This window comes from Sus scrofa, chromosome 1, assembly GCF_054392235.1.
Source record: "Sus scrofa isolate SSC_HxYL_T2T_F1_AM1 chromosome 1, Sscrofa_HxYL_maternal_Yorkshire_Landrace_v2.0, whole genome shotgun sequence".
NCBI classification, from domain to species: domain Eukaryota; kingdom Metazoa; phylum Chordata; class Mammalia; order Artiodactyla; family Suidae; genus Sus; species Sus scrofa.
In genome coordinates, this window is record NC_139383.1 from 119,509,671 (window position 1) to 119,533,419 (window position 23,749).

Here is a 23,749-nt window from a genome sequence, read left to right on the forward strand (position 1 = left end):
TTCCTTTAACATTTACTATATTATAGGTCTATCATTTTCTTCACTTCTATTTTTGAAGAATACTTTTTACTGGATATAGTATTCTACATTGGCAAGAACTTTATGTTAGCATGTTAAATATATCATTCCATTGTCTTCTGGCTTGCATCATTTCTTTTAGGAAGTCATTAGTTATTTTTATCATTGCTCTTTTTAGAAAATGCGTGCTTTACTTTGGCTGTTTTTAGGATTGTCTCCTCATCTCTGGTTTTTACCTGTTTCACCCTGATATACATAGGTATGATTTTTTTGGGGGTCTTTTTACTGTAGGGTTTGTTGAGCTTTTTGTATATATTGGTTGATACTTTTCATCAAATTTAGAGAAATTTAAGCCAGTATTTCTCCAAATATTTTTTTGCCCTATTTTTCCTCTCCTTTACTTGTGGGGCTCAAATTATGTGTATATATTGTTTTGATGTTTTCCCACATTTCACAAGAGTGTTCATTTCTTTTTGACCTTCTTTTTCTTTGTTTCAGTTATGATGATTTCTAATACCTTATCTTCATGTTCACTTTATTCTGGACTGGCAAATTTTTTGTAAGCTCATCCAGTGAATTTTTCTTTTGGTTATTAGATTGTTTAGGTCGAAAACTTCCAAATTAAAAAAAATTAGTTTCCCTTTATTTACTGAGATATGTTTGTTCATTATGTCCATTTTCCCAAAAAATTATTAAACAGAACAGCTATTTTGAATTGTCTGCTAACTTTAAAATCTTTTCCATACTTGGGTCTATTTCTGTTGATTTTCCTCCTAGTTATGGGTTAAATTTTCCTTCTTTATGCATGTAATATTTTTAGATGATGTGCTGTATATTGTTGTGGGATTGGATTTGTCTTTCTTTAAAGAATTTCCTTTTTACAGACAGTGAATTTATGGTCAGATTGGTTTGATACATTTGAGATTTATTTGTAAGGTTAGTTAGAGCAAATCTAGATGAGATCTAACTATAGTTGGCTAGAGTACCAACTGAGTGACTGGGAGTATTCAGCAAGCTCTCTCAACTCTGGCTGTTCAAAACCCCTATGTTTTACAGCACTGTGTGACTTCTGGAATCTCCATTTAGCTCATCTTGCCAGAGCATGTACAGCCTAGTACATGTTCTGAGTATATACAAATTATTGTTTTGCCAAAGACTTAGGGGATCCCTATATGGATTCCAGAAACTAACTGAGCAGAAATGTGGGGGTGGATGTGGTGATCATCACATGTATCTTCTTTCTCTCAGGGATGACAGTCATGTGCCTCCTGTTTTCCAGTGACTGAAAATAACTTATTCATATATTTTGTCTAGTTTGAGAGTTGTTTACAACAGCAGGACTAGTCTGGTACAAAGAACTCCCTTGTGATTACAAACAGAAGTCTCAGTTGTTTTTGATTAAGTTCAACCTATTATTTAAAGTAGCTGGGAGTTAACTAAATCCAACTGCTGTTTCTTCTCACACTCTAAAACAAGTCAAAACCATATGTGAGCAACTAAGCTTTCAAGGGCTAATATCATGAAATATATGTAATTAATGCTACTACACTAATAGATTCTACTGTGAAAGCATATACTGGCATTTAAGCTTAAATTCTGAGTTTGGCATGATAATTTTAAAATTCTTTCAAGGAAGAATTTTTAAAAGGCAAGCCAACAGCTTTCTATACAGTGAATATTGGAAGTTTTTTTTTTTTTTTTTTCCCATTTGGAAGCATTGATTTCTTCCCTGCATGGTTTTTTGTTTGTTTGTTTGTTTGTTTGTTTTTATGATGCACTGATTGACATGGCTACCTTAGGATGGTAAGTCCATTGCATTTCATTTTTTATCTTCTCCAAACATCTTGATTCAGGCCTTAGAGTCATTGATTGATTGTAGTGTTGTCCTCAACATTGTGATGTGTTGTTTTGTTTTAAAATTTAACCTCAGAGTGAAATGAAGGAGAGGGTCTATTATTTTTTCAGACCCTGCTTTAAAGTGGTGACTTTGTGACAATTTATTCAGATCCCTGCAGTTTGTGATTTGGAGTTCTTTAGGCAAATGCCAACAGAAGTTAATCTTTCTTAGGTATCTCTTTGTTCTTATAGAGGTAAAAAGTTTTTAGGAAGCAGAGAACGCCTTCCTTTTCCCGAGGTCAAACTTGCATGCAGAGGCATTCAGGGTTCACTGCGTCACAGATCATTGCTTCTCATTAGTATACCAACAAAGTGGAACAAGAGCAAGCTGAAGATAGCCTGAACTCAAAGATGACAGAGACAGAAAACTTGTAGGTGTCCCCACCCATATGCTCTAGTTCTACTTTGTTTCTGCCAAACATTAGTTTCCTGTGTTCAGAGATGAGGATTACTTCCTCGGCCTCTTATTAGCCACTCATCTAAGACTGGGTATTTCTGAGGCCTAATATACAGAGCATCTCATAGAATCTCAGTTTTTATTCTCTTGTAGTAGGAACTAGGGAGACATGTGGAAATGTATAAATTACAATATTTACTATACTTTTAAAATAGTTCCTAAAATTATTGACCTGCCATGTTTGGTCAGGTTTCCTGTTTTCTCGGTAATTCTGGAGATTACTAAAGCAAGCCACATTTCTTTAAAGAGTGGTTCCTGGAGTTGCTATGGTGGTGCAGCAGTAATGAACCTGAGTAGTATCCATGAGTTTAGTCCCTGGCCTTGCTCAGTGGGTTCAGGATCTGGTGTTGCTGTGAGCTCTGGTGTAGGTTGAGTTGTGGCTTGGATCTGGCATTGCTGTGGCTGTGGTGCACGCTGGCAGCTGCAGCTTGGATTCAACCCCTAGCCTGGGAACTTACATATGCCACAGTTGTGGCCTTAAAAAGACAAAAATAAATAAATTAATTAAAAAAAAATAAAGAGTAGTTCCCATTTCAGATCTTTTCCCTAGTTAATCTGTTTAAATTGATGACATTTTTGTGTATTTTCTATCAGGATTCACAATCAGCATTTTTTTCCCTTTCAATTTTCAGTGCAATTTTAGATTTGTTCAGTAGTTGTGCAAAGAAACTGTATTATTCATTTAATGTTAAAAATGCTCTTAATGTTCAGAATCCATTGATATAATGTGTTTGTTTTTAGCATTCAGTGTTTCCTAATCCCATGTATGAGTAATCCAGTGTTTCCTAATCCCATGTATGAGTAACCCATAAACATGAGAAATCCATAAACATGAGAATTTCAGGCCTTTATTTTGTGGTGCCCTTAATTTACTGTCCTGGGATCTCAGAATGACCTGGCCTCTGAAGGGAGTTGAGATTTCCTCAAACCCTAATGTCCTCATACATTTCCTCCATTTCTACTATACAGTTTAGTTAGGACTCTTGCTTCAGACAAAAGGTTATCTAGTTTTGTTTTGTTTTGTTTTTTAAATCTAACCTGGAACTGTTAGCAATCTTTATCTTCTCACCTGCAAAGGAAAGAGAGAAGGAGACTCTTTAATAACAAAATAATAACAACTAAATGTGGTGTAAGTCAGAATTTACAAAGGACTTTCCGATAAAATCCTCATAACAACCTGGGGAGGCAAGCAGCATTTTTATCATCCCCATTGTATAGAGGAAGAGATGGTGGTTTAGAACCATGTTATCCAAGGATGTCACAGAATGCAAAAAGGGGAATAGCTTGATAAATGAGTTTTGACATTTTGAACATTAAACTTTGTTTTTGATTGAACTAAGGGACCAGAAGGGATCTGTGAAGTCCAGCTCTGTAGGCTTATTTTCTTATATGTAGAAACTTGGACCCAGGGAGCTAGGGACTTGCCACGGGTCAGAGGACTCCCTGGTCTCAGAGCTGGAACAGGCACCCTGGCTAAAAGAACAGCCACCCCAGAGCAGACTGGAGTTCCCAACTCCAACACTCTCAATCATTTCTAAGCACTTATGTCCAGACTAAACATAGGACGAAGGCCTAGCTTGTTGAGGATGCTGTACAGGCAAGTATATCCTGCCCCAAAGTCACCTTTTCTGTAAAGTGTAGAGACTCTCAAGTCTCCGGTTAAAAAGCAACTCTGTGGGGTAGGAGGAGAAAGATATCTAGGCATTAGGCTCCATGATCCCACTAGCATGAATTAGCTGGTCCAATTGACTTGCTGTCACCTTGAGTCTGACTTCTAAGTTGACACTGGCTGGGCTGGCACATTTTTATTTGGTAAGAAAGGAAATGAAAGGCCACGATGCACAGAATTGGAGGTGAGCCTCAGTGGGGCACCACGATGGACAGTCCTAGAGAGTTCAGTGGGCCTCAGGCAACTCCTTTTGTCAGGCTGGGAGGGCACCAGGCTTCACTCAGTCCTGCACAGGGCCAATTCTTGCCAGCTCTTTCAGTGTGACTTTAAGGATTGATCGGTCATTTGTTCAGAAGCCAAAGCATTCTGGGCTTACTTTTTTTTCCAAGGAATTTTGCTGAGCTGATTATAGTTAGAGGAGATTAATTAATTAATTAAGCCAGTGTCACATTCTTGTGTTCCAAATAAAGAGAGAGGCATAGTGCTTGCTAGACACAGCACAAAGATGAAAGTGACATAGTTCTTGTCTTCCAGGAGTCGACAGTCTAGTACACAAATAAGTACAATGTGGGGAAAAGGGAAGCAGAAGTACTCAAGGAAATGTATTGAAAGCATTGTAAAATCCAGGGACGGGGAACTTTTGTGCAGCTTAGGATGGTGAGAGAAAGGTCCATAGAGGAGGCGGCATTTGAAACAAGTCCTTGAAGGTTGAGAAGAATGTCTTTCCCCAGTTCACATCTTTTTGTTTGTTTGTTTTGTTTTTAATTTCGGGGCGGCACCTGTGGCATATGGAGGTTCCCAGGCTAGGGGTCAAATTGGAGCTGCAGCTGCCAGCCTACCCCACAGCCACAGCAACGCCAGATCCAAGCTGCATCTTTGACCTATACCACAGCTCACGGGGTCCTTAACCCACTGAGCGAGGCTAGGGATTGAACCCACGTCCTCATGGATACTAGTCAGGTTCATTACCACTGAGCCATGAAGGGAACTCCCAATTCACATCTTCGTGCCACAAGTCTCCCCAGAGTCCAGACTCCTATGGGCAGCTCCTCTGTCCACATCCTCAGGCAAGTATCAAACAGGCATCTCATACCTGACATGTCTATAATTAGACTTCTGATTTTACCACCCCAAACTGGCTTTTCCCGTCTTACTCATCTCCATTCTTCCAATTGGTCAGGGCTTTTCTCTACTCCTAAAGCTACCCCTCTCATTTTTATGTATTCAGTAGATGATTGTTGTGCATAACTTAAGAGTTTTGATGTGTTAATGAGACTGATAAATAGCTAAAAAGGACTCCTTAGTATTGAAATAAAAAATCTGATGGAAGATGATGTTTGTAAGACAGTTCACTCAGAACTTTTCTTATTTGTACCCATGACTTTCAACATAACCTGTGTTTTATAAAGATTCATATATTCATAAGATTTCTGTCACACTTAGCCATTACCAAATGTAATCTCATTGTGCATCTTCATTTGATTTTACAGCAGGAATGTGGGCATGGATGTCTCTATTTCTCAGAAGAGGAAATGAGGGAGAATGAGTGACCTACCTGTGATCCGATTCATGGAAAAGCCTAGACTTACTACCTGGCTCCAAAGCCCATTGGGTAGCTTGGAGTATCCAGACAATCAGTGGTTCAGTCTGGGTGGAGGAACAGTAATAAGTGTATGCTGGAGACTTTGGGATTCCCTTGAGGAGAGTCTTGAATGCCACTCAACAGTTAGGGCTTTTCTGAAACTGGTTTTTCCAGGATAGAACCAAATCCTTTGAGGCGTATGCTAGGCAATCTGTTTAGGCACAGTAAAATAATACTAGAAGCTACATTCGGATTTGTAAACCTCTTCTTTCAAATTAATTTTTTGTTAATGTTTTATAATATGGTAGTATATTTTCATAGTAAGACAGGAATACACACAAGCATGTATCTATATCTCAAAATTGCTTTTATTGGGAAGAGTGAAATGACCCTTTTTGAATAAGACAGTATCACAATGACCGCAGTTGCTGGGAAGAGTAATTGTGGGGACCATAGCTGGAAGCACAAAATGAGCCACATTCCCACCAGCTCTTGAGCACCCCAGCCAGTCTGGTTTATATGGAAAGCCAAAGTAAGATAATGCAAGTACCCTCAAGATGTAAAATAAATTAAGAGCATGCCAAAAGATGCAAACAGAATTTGACTTTAAAACTGCCCAACAGCTGATGCTAGATTCTTGGAAATCAGGGACTGTGTTAAAGGCTCAGAGGAGAAGCTTAAAAAGTAAGATGAGCAACTTGGCACCAATGCTGTGGAAATCCTTTTCAGATCTGACTGAGCAGATTTTGAATTGTTTATTTACTTGGCATTCCTACTTTCTGTTCTAGAATCCTTCAAGCCTTATCTATGGGAAAATAAAAACACTTTAGAAAGGGGAGCTGTGTTTTGAAACACCCGAACGAGTTTTTAAGGCATCTTCACCTTTTTATATAGGGTAGCATTTATCATTTTATGGCCCAGCGCTGATAAAACATTAGCAAAAAGGCACGTGGTAAAGGAAATAGCTGGGTGAAGAAATTGACTACCTAAGCATTAATAAGTAGGAGGTTACATTTGTTCTAAACCCCCTCCAGCTTCAACATTTTTTATGCCCAGATGTGGAGGGGACATTTTCCTTTTTCTCAAAACTGAGCTGAACCTATGTTTCAGGAGCTCTGGCTTGAAAAGCTGTTATTCTACAAGGAACAAAGTGGCAAACTTTCTAATTTAGTTAAAATTCTTGTAACTTAAGAACCAGCTCAAAAGGATCTTAGTGCAGAACAGTCTGCCAGAGTGAGGACCCCACTGGCGTGACAACTATTTTTAGGGAGACTGCCGGTAGGCAGCATTCTAATGACGGGTGCAAAAGAAGTAGCCTAAATGCCTTCCCGCTCCGTCCAACCTTGACTGGAGAGAAGGCCACTTGTACAATCACTTTTTCCTGAGTTCAGAGATTTTTATGTGTTTGCACATATTCCATGTAGTTCAACCACTGCTAAGTTCCATGGAGGGGAAAAAAGATGCCATTTGCAAAACCATGGCTTAATTGATTGCTGGATTTGTGAAGAATGATCACTTCTTGGCTCAAGGAGGGTTGCATTGTGAAACAAAATCTTTAAAAAATTTTTTTTAATTAAAAATTATTTTTTATTGTAGTTGATACATACTGTTTTAGGTGTATAGCAAAGTGATTCAGATATATATATACACATATATATATGCATATATGTGTATGTCTGTGTGTATATATATATATATATATTTATTCTTTTTAAGATTCTTTTCCATTATAGGTTATTACTGGATATTGAATATAGTTTCCTGTGCTATATAGTGGGTCCTCGTTTGTTGTCTGTTTTATATATATAGTGGTGTGTGTATGTTAATCCCAAACTCCTATTTATCCTTCACTCTCCTTTTTCCTCTTTGGTAATTATAAATTTGTTTTCTATGTCTGCAATTCTATTTCTGTTTTGTAGATAAGTCAGTTTGTATCATTTTTTTGGACTCCATATATAGGTGATATCACATGATATTTGTTTTTGTCTTACTTCACTTAGGGTGAAAAGGTCTAGGTTATCCATGTTGCTCCAAATGGCATTTCATTCTTTTTTATGGCTGAGTAATATTCCACTGTATATATGTACTACATCTTCTTTATCCATTCATTTTGATAGACATTTAGGTTACTTCTGTGTTTTGGCTCTTGTAAATAGTGCTGCTATGAACATTGGGGTGCATTTGTCTTTCCAAGTTAGAGTTTCCTCAGGATAAATGCCTAGGGGTGGGATTGCTGTAGCATATGGTAAACTCTATTTTTGTTTTTTTAAGAAATCTTCATACTGTTCTCCATAGTGGCTGCACCAATTTACATTCCCAGTACCAGTGTAGGAGGGTTCCCTATGACAGACATCAAATCTTACACAAAATATAATTGAAGAAAATACTGAGTAAACCTGAGTCCCTATAAATAAAATTTAAAGTTTTCTTGGAGGAAATAATGCATTTATTGTTATGAATGCCTTTGTTGAAGGAAAGGTTTTTTTTTTTTTTTTTTTTTTTTTTACTGTTGTTAGAACAAAGGAGTTTACTTAAACAACAGAAATATAAACAGGACATTCTTTGCTGGCTGCTGCTGTCTTTGGGTTTCTTGTGGTCTGGCTTCTTGCAGGAGAATTTTGGCTGGAAGAACAAAGGGTAGCAGGAGCCTTGAGCTGAGTAGAGGTCAGGAGACCTGGTCTGGTTTGTCTCTGTTAAGAACTGGCTCTTGAGTTTGACCTTTAGCCAAAGTTACTGTTTCTAGCCTCAATTTCTGCTCCTATGAGTGGCGTTTCTCATATGAAGTGATGCCCCCTCTAAGGCCCCCTCTAAGAGTGTGACTATGTACTTGTCACTTTCCATGCTTCTCCTTTTGTCATGAGACACGAGAGTAACTCCTTTTCTCCCACAATGGAGCCCTGCTCTGGTCTGGCCCTGTGTTTTCTCAGTGGGGTAGGCAAATCAGCAACAAACACCATCTTCCAATGAGTCTAACTCACATTCCTTTGTACTCTGCACCGTTATGTTACCTTTTATTAGAAAAAAGCCACATGACCGACAACTCTATTAAACTCTAGCTATCAATTGTGGGATGCATCCTGAATTCAGAAACGTTCAAAAAAAAAAAGATGAAATGTGTACCTGAGGATGACTGTATAACTATTAAGTGCAGTGTGTGATTAGTAGAACAGGTGCAGGGGGAGGTACAGGACAGGGACCCCTGGGAAGGGTGTGGTTGAAAGCCTTTCTAAAGGCTTCCAGGTCAGTTGACGGACAGTGTGGCATTAGAACCTGGACTGTCTGATGGAGTTTCATTCCCAGCTCTGCTACTTACTGGCTGCATGACCTAAGGCAAGTTTGTCTCTTTATAATTCAGTTTGCTCATCTGTAAAATGGGGGATAAGGATCATAACTGTTTCATAGGATTGTTGTAAGGATTTTGCTAATGATTAGATGTAAAGTGTGTGGAACAGAGCTAAGTGTTATGATTGATGTGTCTATGTGGTTAATGCCTGGCTACCCCTCCAGGATATGAGTTTTAGGAAAACTAGGGACAGGCTTGTTTGCCCTCTCATTGTAGTTCTTAGTGCCCACCAGTGCCTGCCACACAGTAAGTGCTCAATAACTATTTCCCAAATAAATTTGCTATTTATTGTCTCCTATTGGACATTAGTCAGTATTCCCCTTTATTCATGACAGGACACCCCATTCACTGACCTCACAAGACTCTTCCATGCAATGAGCACTATGAAAACCCATTGAAATTAGTTTTGGTATAGTTAGCAAGTGTCTCAGAGAACTATACTGTTGGGTCCTTGCAAATGATGGGTCTTATCAGCCTGTAGATTCTGGCCTACTAATAAGGACAAAAGTAGATGCTAGAAATAAACGAGTAAAAGACCTGCTGTTCCCACAGCTCTTCTTTCTCAAGGCTCTGCTGATCAGAAGGCAGATGATGTCCTTGAGCGACTCCACAACCCAGATAAGGCTGTCTAAGACAAAGGGACTGTCCCTGCTTTGACAAATGGGACTGACCTTCCAGTCCTGGTAAAACATTCTGGTTTCAACAAAATCTGTATCAGGTGGGGAATGATATATGGCTGGAAGTATGTAAATTCACAGGCAGGTGTTAACGGGCCGATTCGTTATGCAATTAACCCACAATTCACAAGTACACCAAGAAAGTAGGGGAGTTGTATTTGCCATCTCTTAAGGCTTTTGAGTGAAGTGTCTGGATGCTAAACACTTCTGAAAAAGAAAGACTCATGAGTCGCAGATTCTAAGAGTCTCTCTCTGAATTAAGACCTTGTAATTTAGCTTCCCCAAACACTTGTCTAAACACATAATGAGTCAGTTAGTAGAGCTGGAGGGATATCAAGTTTTTTTTTGGAAAGTTTGCATTGGTACTACCTCCAGCAGTCAAGGAAGGTAATACAATATCCTTATTTTATCAGACTGGAAGCACAGTGGCAACCAAGGAATGAGAATTTCACAGCTGAATTGAGTCAAAGGAAGAAAAGACGTCTCATATTATTTGGTTCTCTGTCCACAGTTTCAGATAGGAGCTTGCTTTCCTATCCATTATCTTTTCATCTGATCCAGCATGTCAGCTTGTTTCTCTTTCTGTGAAGTTAGTCCAAATTCCTGTCTTTTTCCAAACTTGCAATTCCATGTCACCATATTTTCAGATACTTGAACTTTTGAATTACTAATTGAAATTTTGATTCAATTTGTAAAAATGAGGACCTGGGAGGGCATGATAATTATCTTCGAATAGTTGAAGGTCTGTCATGGGAAAGATGGAAAGCACTGTTCCCAAAGTGTGCAGAATAAGGGACAGATGCTACAGAGAGTTTTAATTCATTAGAAAGATGGATTGTTGGTCAGTCAAGGATGAGCAAAAAGGAAATGGGTTATCGTGGGAGGTAGTAGGTTTCCCACACCAGGGTAGTCTGTGGATTTGTCAGAGGTTGCAGGTCCAATGGACATTAATGCTGCTTTGCAATATCTGACTTGCCTCTCATTCCTGTCACGTAGAAAACTGAAATTCCTGGCTCACGTGTGGTCCAGGGCAGCCATATGACTACTTCTGGTGGTAGGTCCAGCTCATAAAATGCAACTGCTAGTGTGAGACTTCAGGAGTTCTCCTCTCCTGCCAGGGTAATCTAGAAGTCACAGACTTAGGTTGAGCATCCATCAGCCTGACTCCTGGTGGGGTGACCATAACAGACCATTGCCCTTGTTATCCTGCACTGGACATATAGCAAGAAGGGGAGTTAATGTTTTTTGTTTGTTTGTTTGTTTGTTTGTTTTTGTCTTTTTAGAGCCACACCCGAGGCATATGGAAGTTCCCAGCCTAGGGGTCAAATCGGAGCTACAGCTGCTGGCCAACACCACAGCCGAAGCAACGCGGGATCTGAGCCACACCTGTGACCTACACTATAGCTCTCGGCAATGCTGGATCCTTAACTCACTGATGGAGGCCAAGGATTGACCCTTCATCTTCATGGACAATGGTCAGATTCATTTCCGCTGAGCCACAGCAGGAACTCCTAAACGTTGTGGTTTTAGGCCCCTGGGACATAACTTAGCTCATCCTGAACACAGATTTTGTTCCATTTTTCCCTGGGCAGCAGTAAGCTCAGGAAGGCCGATTTCTTCCCCAGCCTCAGAATTGGATGGTGATGGCACAGCCAGTCCTGGCAATTTCATTTCTCTTTTTCAGCAAAACAAACAAACAAATAAAAGCAAACCCACTCATGGCTGGCCCTGTAGCCAGGTTCTGGTCGATGAGATTTTGGTGGTCTTGGATGGAAGAGCCTTTGAAAAAGATTTCCCATTCTTATAAAAAGAGGGGAAAGGACAAGGAGAGGAGTTATTTTTCTTCCTTCTTTGGATTGTTTTATGTGAGACTGTGATGCTTGAAGGGGGAGAGTCTATTTCAGAAAGGGAGAGTGGCAACTTATAGAATTCATTATCCCGGGAGGTAACACAGGTTGTGCTGAAGTGGTGCTCCCACTTGCTAAGTCCATGCATGTCTTGCTGATTGATGCTTCTGCTTGTATGTTTCATAAGCTCCTCGAACTCACGTTCCAAATTTCTCCTCTTGGGGTCCCTGTGCCAGCTAAAAGAGCCATAGTCGTCCCTGTTGCCTAAATTGGAATGGCAATGACCCTCACTTCTGCCTGTCCCTCATCAAGTCCTTAATATTTCCTGAATCTATCCGGGATTCCTGTCCATCTCCTTTGCCTCTGCAGTAGTTCAGGTCGTCAGCACTTCTGCAAACGGCTATTTACCTAACTTCCTTGGCTCAAACCTGTCTCTCCTCCAGCTTAGGTCCATATTGTAGTCAAAGGGACCCTTCTAATACAAATTTGATATAAAGTTAAAACAAGTTGAGTGACTTCCTAATGTCCCTTGGATAAAGTCTCAAATCCTTGACTTTTCATGGTCTACCTCTGGCTATACCTAGAGTCTCAATTTTGACCACTCGCACTTCCCATCTTGCTCTCTTCTTCTTCTTCTTTTGATTTTTTTTAGGGCTAGGGTTTGAATCAGGACAACAGCTGTCAGCCTACACCACAGCCACAGCAACACCAGATCTGGGCAGCATCTTTGACCTATGCCACAGCTCATGGCAACGCTGAATCCTTAATCCGCTGAGCGAGGCCAGGGATCAAACCTGCAACCTCATGGATACTAGTCAGATTTGTTACCACTGAGCCATGATGGGAACTCCAGTTTTCCTACATTCTTTACTGCATTACTTACAGGTCACAGAATCCTGCTCTCTTCTTCCCTGCCCCTTACACATGCTAATCTTTTTTTGTCTTTTTTTTTGGAATTTTTATTATATTTATAGTTATACAACCATCATCACAACCTAATTTTTAGATCATTTCCATCCCAAACCCCCAGCTCCCCCATCCCTCCCATCTCCCCTTTGGTCACCATAAGTGCTAATCCTTTTCTTAGAACAGTCCCTTTCTCTCTTCTCCCTTTCCCTCATCCAGCTAACTCCCTGTCCTCCTTAAGGCCTTTCTTCCTTCCTTCTCATGTGAGACTTCCTCGGTTCCTCAGTGCTGGCTTAGCTACCCTTCTCTGAGCAAACGTCACACTCTGTTTCTACTGCCATCTTAGCATTTTTCACCACTGAGTTATGATTTTCTATTAATCCTCTATCTCTCCCACTGGATTGTAGCCCCTAGGGGATGATGATTGCTTTTTCCATCTTTGGAAGAGTGCCTGACCCATGTGAGTTTCTCCATGTGTGTGTGCCATCATTATCCGCTTCTTTGCTAGACAGAATAAAGACCCCTGCATGTGGGTTTTGAGAATACTGTTGTGATGAACCAGGTATCAGTGGCAGGAGATGGGATGATGGTGTAAGGGACAACTTGAGTTGCACAAGGCTGTGGGTCTGAAGCAGGAAAACATCATCATGATGAACCAGAAATCAGAACAAGAGCAGGGATAGAAGCTCAGTAGGCATGATCTGCACTTGGGAAGCCATCCACCTGGATAGGTTCTGGGCCGGAGCCCTGGGAGGATGAACACCCAACTTGAGAGAGTGAAGATCTAAAACAAGGACCCTCCCTGAGCACAGAGCCAGGGGGCAGCTTGCTTTCTTTAATACAGAGAGAGCTTAGCTGACCTGAGGGAGATAGATGTAAGGTGAAGCAATAAAAAACCAACCTGTGTAAAATTGGAGAAAGCTGGTTTTGTAACCATAAACATAGCTGTGAATACACTGCCTGAAGAATGTGTACCTCTGAGAGACTTCATGTTGCAGGAGTGGAGACCTGGGGTTCTGAGCAGGCAGAGAAGGGGTGGCAGAGCTTGGCTCAGGGCAGAGGAGGAGCAGAGCTGTGGTCCTTGGCTTGGCTGCCCCCTGGGAGCAGCACCAAGAACCCTCAGCACACACAATATCCTTTGGTGTGAGAGTAGTAGTTTTACTCAAGGTTGTTGCACGTGTCCTCTGCTCTGTACCAGTATGGAAAGTACTAGAAGGAAACTATCCTGACTTTAACATGCTCCTTCAGATCCCCCACCATGCTAGCCCACTGTCTGCTGGTGCTTGTTTTATTGTAACCCCTGCATTTCAGCTCAGGGTTTGTAATCTCTAGATTTAGGGGAAAAAGGACAAAGGGAAGCTTGAGAGGATAAAAGGTAGTTTGCTTTGGGAGAAGAAAGGTGCTTCCGTAATAAAAGATAAAATGGGGAGTTCTTGCTCTGGCATAGTGGGTTAAGAAGCTGTGGCTCTGGTCACTGCAGAGGCTCGGGTTTGATCCCCAGCCCAGTGCAGTGAGTTAAAGGATCTGGCACTGCCACAGCTGCAGCTCAGGTTTAATCCCTGGAACTTCCATATGTATTGGGAGTGGCCATAAAAAAGATAAAATGGCCAAATGGGGGTAGGCTTGTGCCCTTGAAATAAGAGGAAAGTTCATTTATTTAAATGGTAAATGGCTATAAAGGCAGGTCGGATTTATAGGGTACCTACAAATCCATACAAAAAAAAGCTTGCACACAGATGCATGCATATTAATCCCAAATTGGCTATGAAATTTATCTTCATGAGTGGAGAGAAGAGGGATTGTGGATCCTGTTATGATTTTTACCACATCTTTCCAAAGACAGGATTAATACCAGGAGAGATAAATCATGATATGATTTTTGTATATATGCACAAAGCAAACACAATGAATATTTGATTTTCTCCAACTTCTGCAGGGCTAAATCAATTTGAAGAGATAATGGTAGAGGATTAAGTTATTGGGACATGTGTAACTATAAAGTTTTGAATATAGTTAACTCACAAGTTATTACAATTTCAGTGTAACATCTGTTATCATTGAACTAACAGATGTGTTGTGTATTGTGAAACTAAGGGAAAATTGGATATGCACACGTTTTTCAAAAGAAACCAGGCTCCTATTAAATTGTTTGTGAAATGCAACACTGTAAAAATCTTTGCAAAGAGGAGAAGGGATGTCCTAAAAGGAGGCTATATCGCAAACAATGGAAAGTCATCTTAAAAATGAGGCAAGCGAAATGTTATATGAATTCCTATACTTTGCCAAGTGAGAAAGAAGGGAAGTTATCATACTTGAGGGTTTAGAAAAATGTAAAGCTACCAAACGGAAGATAGCAATCCTTAAAAGTGAGCTTGGTGTAACGAATGATGATTACCTGTCCACACTCAGTGCTTTTGATTTTAGTCCTTTACTACTGCAACCATAGCTCTAACTCCTCATGTGCAATGAGTTATGTCTGCTCTCCTTTCAGCAATCCTATTTTCTGAACCCAGAGATGGGACTTGGGCTTTAATGAGACCATGTGGATGTGCAGCAATGAGGGAAGAGGAGATGTGACATTGAAGGTTTTCTCATAAAATCGGGAACATAAGGTCACTTTTCCTGTGTTGCCTAGCAAGTAGTGGCCTTACAGCAGAGACTCAGGAACAGTTTACTCATGGATCTGAATCACACCTCACTCCTTGCCCAGTGACCCCCTTGAGACACCACTGTGAGTTTTCTGATCACATTATTATGATTACATTATTAGTAGCATTCAGCTAATATTTTGTCTAGAGTCTTGAAATCTCTTGCCACATTTTAATCTTCTCTTTCCACCTGTCCACGACTGTGCTCTTCTTTTTTGAAAGGTTTGGGGGACTCAGTCCTCTACTGCATTATTATTTTTATCAAGTTTCATGGTCAGGAAAGAATATACCAGAAATGCGAGGTTGAGAGTGGGGGGATCTAATTAAGCTTGACTTGGTCTGGTTTTCAATTCTCCTACTGTTGACAGCTCACTCCTAGGAGAAAGAAGTCCCAGTTGGTCTCCACACAAAAAGGTTTCTAATAAAATATTCAAGATAGCTGAGGACCTTTAGAATGGGTAATTTTATTCAACATAGACTATGATCTTCCTGCTGGTTGTGGGAGCTGGACCAATACCCAGGAGCTTCTCTTCGAGTGCCTATTATGCATCATGTTAGAGTATTCTGTGAAAAGTCAATTTACGTGGAGTCAGATACACCATATTTTAACTTGGAGACTAAAATTGTCCCTGGGGTTTAGTGTGCTACCATGATTAAGTTCTTACTGTTCTGCAAAGCCTAGATTTATTTTTAACTGCTTCAATGCTGCATTTTTAAAAAGACTCATGAATGGTTAAAAAAGAGAACGAAAAAACATGCACAAAAATCTAGGACTCAGGAAGAAGGCTCTGATAAAGTGCAGACTTTCATTAAATAATGCCTGTAGTGGCTTTACCTGCCGTTGGCTTTGCCTCTGGTTTTGAGAGCCTGCCTAACCAGGCCTAGGACTTAATGAGGTGGCTCCCTTCAGTGTCTTAGACACTTAGCTTTCAAAAATCTCTGTCTACAAACCAATTTTTTCCCATCCATTAAGAAACAGGAGAAATTGAATGTGTGCGTTGAAATCCCTGTTAATCAATTGGACTATTCCCCTTGGATTGCGGTTGAAGAATAAGTTTTCATTATCTCCAATAATTAGCATCATCTTTTTTGAAATTAGCTGAATGGACTGACACAGTAATCTGTGGTGGATATGTCATGTGTCTTTCCATTATTAAGTTTTTTGAGAGGAGGGAAGAGTGAGTAGGAAAAGACATGGACTGTGGGAATTTTTTTCTTCTCTTGGTGGCATTTAACATGAGCATGTGGTGGTGGTGGGGGAGGTGGGGTCTATTTTAGATGATCTAAAAGTGTCATGAGCATGAGCTATGGAGACATGATCAACAGCTTAAAGCCTGTTCCTCTGATTTACTTGGTGAGTAAAACTGGACAAGTCACTTACCTCCCTAAGTCCCTGCTCTGCTTCTGCAAAATGGAGATAATAACAATGCCTTCCTTATAAGATTACTGTAAAGATTAAATGAGAGACTGCACATAAAGCACTTATGAATTTACTGGCACTTAGTAAATACCCAATACATTGTAGCTACTGTTATTGCGGCTTTATTACTTTAGGCAGCTGTCATAAGAAATGGAAATTCTTTTTTATTCATCAGATATTAATGCATTCACTTAAGCACTATGCTGAAGACTCCCTGTGGGGCCATGAGAGGCATAGAGAGATGCATCTACTGTACTTGGAGGAGGATCAGATGTGGTCAGAATGTGGGTGGTGGCAACGGCCACCGAAGATGAACTGGGCAGTGTCTGGTACCCAGATGCTGGTGGGACAAGTCGCTTCATCAAGTGGTTGGTGGCAGAGGATTATGGGACAGACTACAGGGTGATTGTGACTGCAGTTCCTAGCAGCAGAACCCCAAGTCTAGCTTGCTCTGTGAGGCTGTCATGGGATGAATATTTGTATTCCGACCCACCACATTCATATGTTGAAGCCCCAATCTCCAATCTGTCAGTAATTTGGAGGTGGGCTCATTGCAGGTCATTAGGTTTAGATAAAGTCATGAGAGTGAGGCCCCTCTGATGGCATCAGTACCTTTGTGAGAAGAGGAAGAGATGAGGAGCTCCCCCATCCCCGCCGTGAAAGGGAAAACAAGAAGGTGGCTAACTATGTAAGCCGGATCTGCTGGCACCAGGGTCGTGGACTTTGATTCTCTAGAACTGTGAGAAGTGAATGCCTCTTGTCTAAGCCACTCAGTCTATGGAATTTTGTTACAGCAGCCAGGCTGACCAAGACAGAGGGCTTCTGTGCGCTCTCTGCCATCCTTTTAACAAATCCCTTTTCTGCTTCAATCAGCAAGAGACCATCTGCTGCTTGCTACTAAGAAGCTGACCAGTGAGTCCCTCGGTGCTGGGATCTGCATTCTGAGGCTATGGCACAGTCTGTGTCTCCAATCCTCTCTGCCTGCCTTCTTCTCATTCATCCTGCTCCAACAGGCTGATTCCTCTGGCCTCATTCATCTTCCAGAGTGCTACAATCTGAATGGCCTAGTTAATTACTGCTGGGCACAGTGTGACACCAGACCACCCCAGTGGACTGAAGTCAACCTGGAGTTTGGGCCACCCTTGGTCTAATTAGGGGCACAGATGTGCTCAAGGCAGAGCTTGAGGCATCTTCTCCCCTTTGTGTAAGACACAAAGGGGGCATGTCCCTTGAACAGAGCTCGTGAGCATGGGAGGCACCACGACTGACTTTTCTAGGACAGTTTTCACAACATAACATAAATCAAGGCCCAGGATCCTCACTGGGATGGACTCACTGGGTGGGGTTTATCAGGGGGAGATGCTAACTCCACCTAACTCTTCCTTTGCTGTCACTGTGTTTCTAGTGGCTTTTCCTGACTTCATGATTTTTAGCAGTGTTTCCATCAACTATTACACATTCTGTTATTGCAAACTTTTTATATTCCATTTATGTTATTTATCTCTCTGTCTCTTCTCTGCCTTTCCTGTGGATTCTTTAAAGTCAGGAACAGCCTCTAAACACAAAACCTTGTGTAGAAGTAGGTCAGTCAGAGTTCATATTGGTTAGGGTGTTGATGGCTGTTGTAGTAAACAGACCCCCGGTTACAAGGACTCCGATATGATGGTCTTTGTTTTCCCACTTCCATAAAGACCCCCGTGGGAGTTCCTGATTAGTGCGTAGCCCTCCAAGCAGGGATTTGGACCATCTATCCAGTGGCTCCACTGGGTTCAACAGGTGGCTTCCCAGTTCTCCAGGCTTATCTGCCTCAAACTAGAAGGAGGAGTCCACGTGCAGAATTTCTCAAGCTCAGCCTGGAAGTGGCACTTCTCACTCCTGCTCAATTTCATTGTTTAGAAGGTGCTGTGAGGCCACCCTTAAATGCAAGAGATGGGCAAGTGTAGTCTCCCTGTGGACAAAGGAGGAAGAGGAAATCGTTCAGTGGGCAGCTGGCCAACTTTTTGAGTCATGAGCCAGAGCAGGCAGAAAAAGAAAGATCTGAATGGATGGCGATGAGGGGGTGGCACCCCAGATGGCAGTAGGCTTGAGGACTGGTATGTGGGGAGGGCTGGCAGTGAGGAGCTCAGAGTGGAAAATGAATCACTTCCCACCAAAGTCCTTGGTCTGAGGTTTTAGGAACTCCAATGAAGAAATGGCCCTGTGGTTGAAGATGCTAGCTCTGGACTTAGAATGCCTAATTCACATCTCAGTTCAGGTACTTCAGCTGCTATTATCTGGCACACTATCTGTCCTTGATTTTCCTTACCTGTGAAATGGGTATGAAATAGTTTCTCCCTCATAGGCATGTTGTGGATATTAAATGAGTTAATATCTCTAAAGGACATACAAGGGTGTTGTGTGTATCATAATTCAACAGATGTTACTACTTTCACTCTTTTCATGTACATGAATATATATTGTATGTGTATAATTATAACACCATGAGGACATAGATATAGAACTATGAGGTAAGGGAGAGGGCAGAGAGAGTGGTCAAGGGATCTGACCTGAGCTTTGTATTTGGTCACTGACTAATCATGCCACAACACGCCCTCCTTCATATTAGTCTTAGTGCTTTTGACAATCGATGTCTTCTTCTGATTGCCTTTGCTGCCCCACCAGTGATCACTTGGTCCCGTAATGACATGTGGTCATACATTTTGTATGTTGTCTTAGGACATACATCTCTTCTCCCTCCCACCTTTTGTCTGAAAGTTGGCTCCTTTGTACAGGGGATATAATGACGCACATTAGTATTGGTAGGGGCCAGCTGCTGCCAGCTTCCTCTGAGCAAAGCCCCTCTCCTGTGTCCTTTATTTCAGTGGGGTGTGCTGCCCATTAATGCAAGGTCATTGCCAGTTCCTGCTTTCATTTCCCCTGCCTTTTTGTGCCCCTTCTGGTTGGCCCGTCCCCTTGCCCTGTGGGCTGCCTTCCTTGGTCAAAGACCATCTCCATCTACTCTCCTCACTTGGGCTGCAAGTTCTTGGGGTGCTGTGGCACTATCCCCAAGCCAGCAGCTGTCCCAAGTGCGAGTCTGATGGCTTCCCCCACCCCACCCTCCACCGTCAGGACAGGCGGAGGAGCAGCCTTGGGACAAGCTGCTGGGTAGTGGGCACTGACATTTGATGAACTGCCCCTCCGCATTCTTGCTCCGCAGAGAGGCCCGGAGGAGTGGGTCTGCCAAGTTCTCAAATAAGAAAACACTGTGTTTCCACTCGACTTCACATTCGGAAGTAAACTCACCAGGGCAACATCTTCCATGAAGCTCATGTAACTTTAATGCCTTGTCCTGGCATTGTTTCCCCAGCCGGTACTGGCCCCTCTGCGTGGCCTCCTGGAGGCCAGGATTTGTTCCATGCCCCGAGGGCATGCCATCCCAGGTCAGCAGATGGCCTTCTGATGACTATTTCCAGCCTGTCTTACCTGACCATCTCCTCACTGTATGAACAGCTGTTTCCTTCACTTCAGAGCTGCCCAACCGGATTGGTGATTTTTCTTCTGGCCTTTTGTTTGCACAGAACATAAATCTTTCTCTTTTTCTGACCTGGCCTGCAGTTCCATCCACCTGTGCCCGCCTCGAGCAATCTATAACTCTCGCCAGGTTCTGTTTCCTTTGCTCACTTCAGCCTATAAACCAAACTTTCTTCTTCTTTCCATCCTCGCTCCCAACCCCCATCCTCTGGGCTGATTCAACACTCTTTCAGTACCTGGCTGCGAGTTAACACTTAACCACAAAAAAAGACATTATTTTATGGGTCTGACCTGAACTGGAAACTTCCAACAGAATGAGATATGCAATAGAAGTCTCAGTCCCATTGGCCTCCTTTCTCTCTTTTTCTAGAGTCTGAGGAGACTTCATTTACACCAGGTTAGCAGCAACAGAGTTAATTGAAAATGAGTTAATTAAATAACTTGGTACTTTGAGCTGTCAAAATACAGCCAGTCAGTTGAATCAATCCAGTTTAATGTTTGACAATGATCACAAAAAATCAGATATGAATGTAAGAAGAAAGGAAAGGAACTTTGTTTCTAAGAGGGCATTCTTGTGGAGTCTAGATTATCCCTAGGTGCATGTGATTGACTTTTCTAAATGCTGCAACTCTTTCAGTGGTGTTTGGGTTGAGGCTTTTATGTAGGTTTGATGTTTGAATTGAGACTTTTATTTAGGTTTCCTGGACTAGAGAAGAGTCCCTTGGTCCATTTACTTGTTGTCCTGGTGTGTGTGCGTGTGTGTGTGTGATTTTTAGGGCCACATCCACAGTATGTGAAAGTTCCCAGGCTAGGGGTTGAATTGGAGCTGTAGCTGCCAGTCTACGCCACAGCCACAGCAATGCAGGATCCGAGCCATGTCTGCGACCTACACCACAGCTTACAGCAATGCCGGATCCATAACCCACTGAGCGAGAGCAGGGATCGAACCCACATCCTCATGGTGATTAGTCAGGTTCATTACCACTGAGTCACGACGGGAACTCCAGTGTTTCCCCCTTTTTATTGAAGGTGTAAAAAGCTCCAAAAACATTATTTCTTACCTCCAGTTGAAAACCAAGAATGTGAAATAATCATGCCATAAAGTTGTAGCAATAGGCTGGTCAGAAAGAATGGACTCAGTTGTGGTTACAATAAGTTTTGCAGTAAAATGAATGTGATTCTCTGCCATGCTGATGATCTAGCATGTGCCCGACACCTGCTCATTCATGTAACTGTTCATGGGTGGCCACTGTGTGGGAATGCCTAGCTACCTTTCCATTTCTTCAGGATGTCAAGCTTTTGGGTTTTAAAGATGGATCACTCTCTGTCTTTTCCTATTTTTTACTTTGCAACAAGCCAAGATTTGGCATGTAATTAAAACCCAAGTATCTAAATGAGAGCTTAATTGATAAGGAGTGTATGTAGCATGGAGTGTATGTAGCATAAGGGATGTTTTCAGGTTGACTCAGGCTAAATTGACAGCAACAAGCATCTGGATGGAAAATTCTGACAATCTATCCATTTGGCAGGTCTCTTTTGCCTCAAAGAACTGACCTGTTGAATTCACCCCATTCAAATTAACCGATCATTCCATTTCTTCGACAGAGCAGAGTAATTGTTTATGGCATTTGTAGGGTGGTTTTTACTTTCCAGTGTGTTCTTACATCTATTGCGCTTTGGATCCTCCCATCATTTTACATGTAGAAAACGGAGATGTGGTTTACTTCTCTTGGCTAAGGGCTAAGGTTCTATAACTAGTTAGTATCAGATACAGAATTATGTGCTTAGCATCGTGACTCCTATGACAGTGAAACATTTTCACTGCACATATTCCTTAAAAAGTGTGCTGTGAACTTCTAAAAAGCTAGCACACAGGGGCAGACAACTTAAGCTTGTGTAGACCTCTTACCCCACATAGCAAAGTTCACATCCTTAGGTACACGTTGTGGTACAAGTTTATGATTTTTTTTACCTCTAATGACTAACCTCTGGCTTCACCAGATCCTCAAGTGCCACTCGTGTCATCAAATCAAGCATTTCTCTAATCCATAAAGACCTACTGTGTAGCACAGGGAACTATACCCAGTATCTTATATAATGGGGGAAAATGCAGGAAAAAAATATGCGTGTATAACTGAACCACTTTTCTGTATACCTGAAACTAATACATTGTAAATCAACTATATTTCAATACGAGTAAAAAAAAAGTTTTAAAAAAGAGTTCGTGTGGTACTTTTTTAAAAACAAAGTTGTATTGAGTTATGGTTGACTTAAAAAGTTGTGATAATTTCTGCTGTACAACAAGTCAATTCAGTTACACACATGTCATATATGGGACTTAGTGCTTGTGTCAACTAAAGGGAACATTCAGTTATTCAGAACAGCAAGTGTTTTGTTGTTAGTGGGAGTTGACAGGGACAGGAGAGCCATCTAGCTGTGTCTGATCTTTATTTATTTATTTATTTATTTATTTATTTATTTATTTATTTATTGTCTTTTCGTCTTTTATAGGGCCACACCCATGGCATATGGATGTTCCCAGGCTAGGGGTTGAATTGGAGCTGCAGCCGCCGGCCTACACCACAGCCACAGCAATGCCAGAGCTAAGCCACATCTGCGACCTACACCATAGTTCAGGGCAATGCCAGATCTTAACCCACTGATCAAGGCCAGGGATCAAACCCTCGACCTCATGGTTCCTAGTTGGATTCGTTAACCACTGAGCCATGATGGAATCTCCCTAGCTGTGTCTTTTCATTTTAAGGATGAGAAAATCAAGGCTCAGGGAAGTGAAGAGGGCTGATCCAGTCTCATGCAGTTTAACAACAGCAAACATGGATCTGATCACCCCATCTCACCAAATGCAGCAGATGCCTTCCCACAGAGACCTTGATCCCTCTTGAGGTGATCATGTGTACAGATAAAATCAGTGTATAGTTAATTATAGTTTGTTTAAAAAGCATGGGATGTAGAGAAACAATTTATTATTGAAATATTAATTATAGATGCAACAAAATATTCTTGTTCAACTTCTCTATATTGAGGCATGTTTAATAATTGGTAAATCCACTAGAAGTTAAGATCATACACTATTTACTTTATTGGTTAGGATACTGGATCCACAGATATCACATGTTTAAGATAATGATAGCAAATATGTAATGAGAACATTCCCTATACAAGCAGTTTGATTACATTTTACCATTTAATTTCTGTCAAGTAGCCTGTGAAGCTGATATTTATGTTCTCATTTTTTTTTTAGATTAGGAGGCTGAGACTCCACCCTCTCTAAATGGTGGAGCTTTGATTGAGGTCAACATGGCCTGACTCTGAAACATGACATTTTCAAAATTGCTATTCAGCCAACTTTGTCGTATTTCAGAAAGAATTTCATGAACTTGTCATGCTGTTTGATTTCTCTAACTACAAAATGAACTGCAAATTAAACATATATGAAGTCACTCAACATTTTTTGCTGAGGACTTCTAGGTTTGGTAATAACCAGGTGATACCAGGACAGACGCCCTCCTGAATTAGTTCAAGACGGCTCTCTGAGGATGCTGACTACCCACGAGCACCTTTTAGAAGGACTCCTGGATATGAAACTTCTCTAGCAAGTTCTGTCCTGCTAAAGAAATGTCTACATATACATAAGGAGCAGTCTGTATAAGAATCTCTTCTACAGTCTGGACACTTGTTTTAGAAAATTATGAAGGCATGTACTCAACAAGATAAGCAGTGTGGAAATAATTATTATGCTAGGTCTTAAAGCTCAA

At 41.3% G+C, this 23,749-nt stretch overlaps 1 long non-coding RNA gene across 7 annotated transcripts in view; it reads left to right on the forward strand.

The window, feature by feature from the left end:
- Nucleotides 1-23,749, forward strand: part of LOC110260990 (uncharacterized) — a 523,917-nt gene that overhangs the window by 36,387 nt on the left and 463,781 nt on the right. The window contains exons 4-6 of one of the 7 annotated variants that reach the window (XR_014810057.1): nt 14,887-15,126; nt 16,306-16,397; nt 16,639-18,846. The exons of the other annotated variants lie outside the window; for them this stretch is intronic. This is a non-coding gene — a long non-coding RNA (uncharacterized LOC110260990). Of the gene's footprint in view, nt 1-14,886; nt 15,127-16,305; nt 16,398-16,638; nt 18,847-23,749 lie in introns of those variants that run through there. 7 annotated transcript variants of the gene reach the window in all.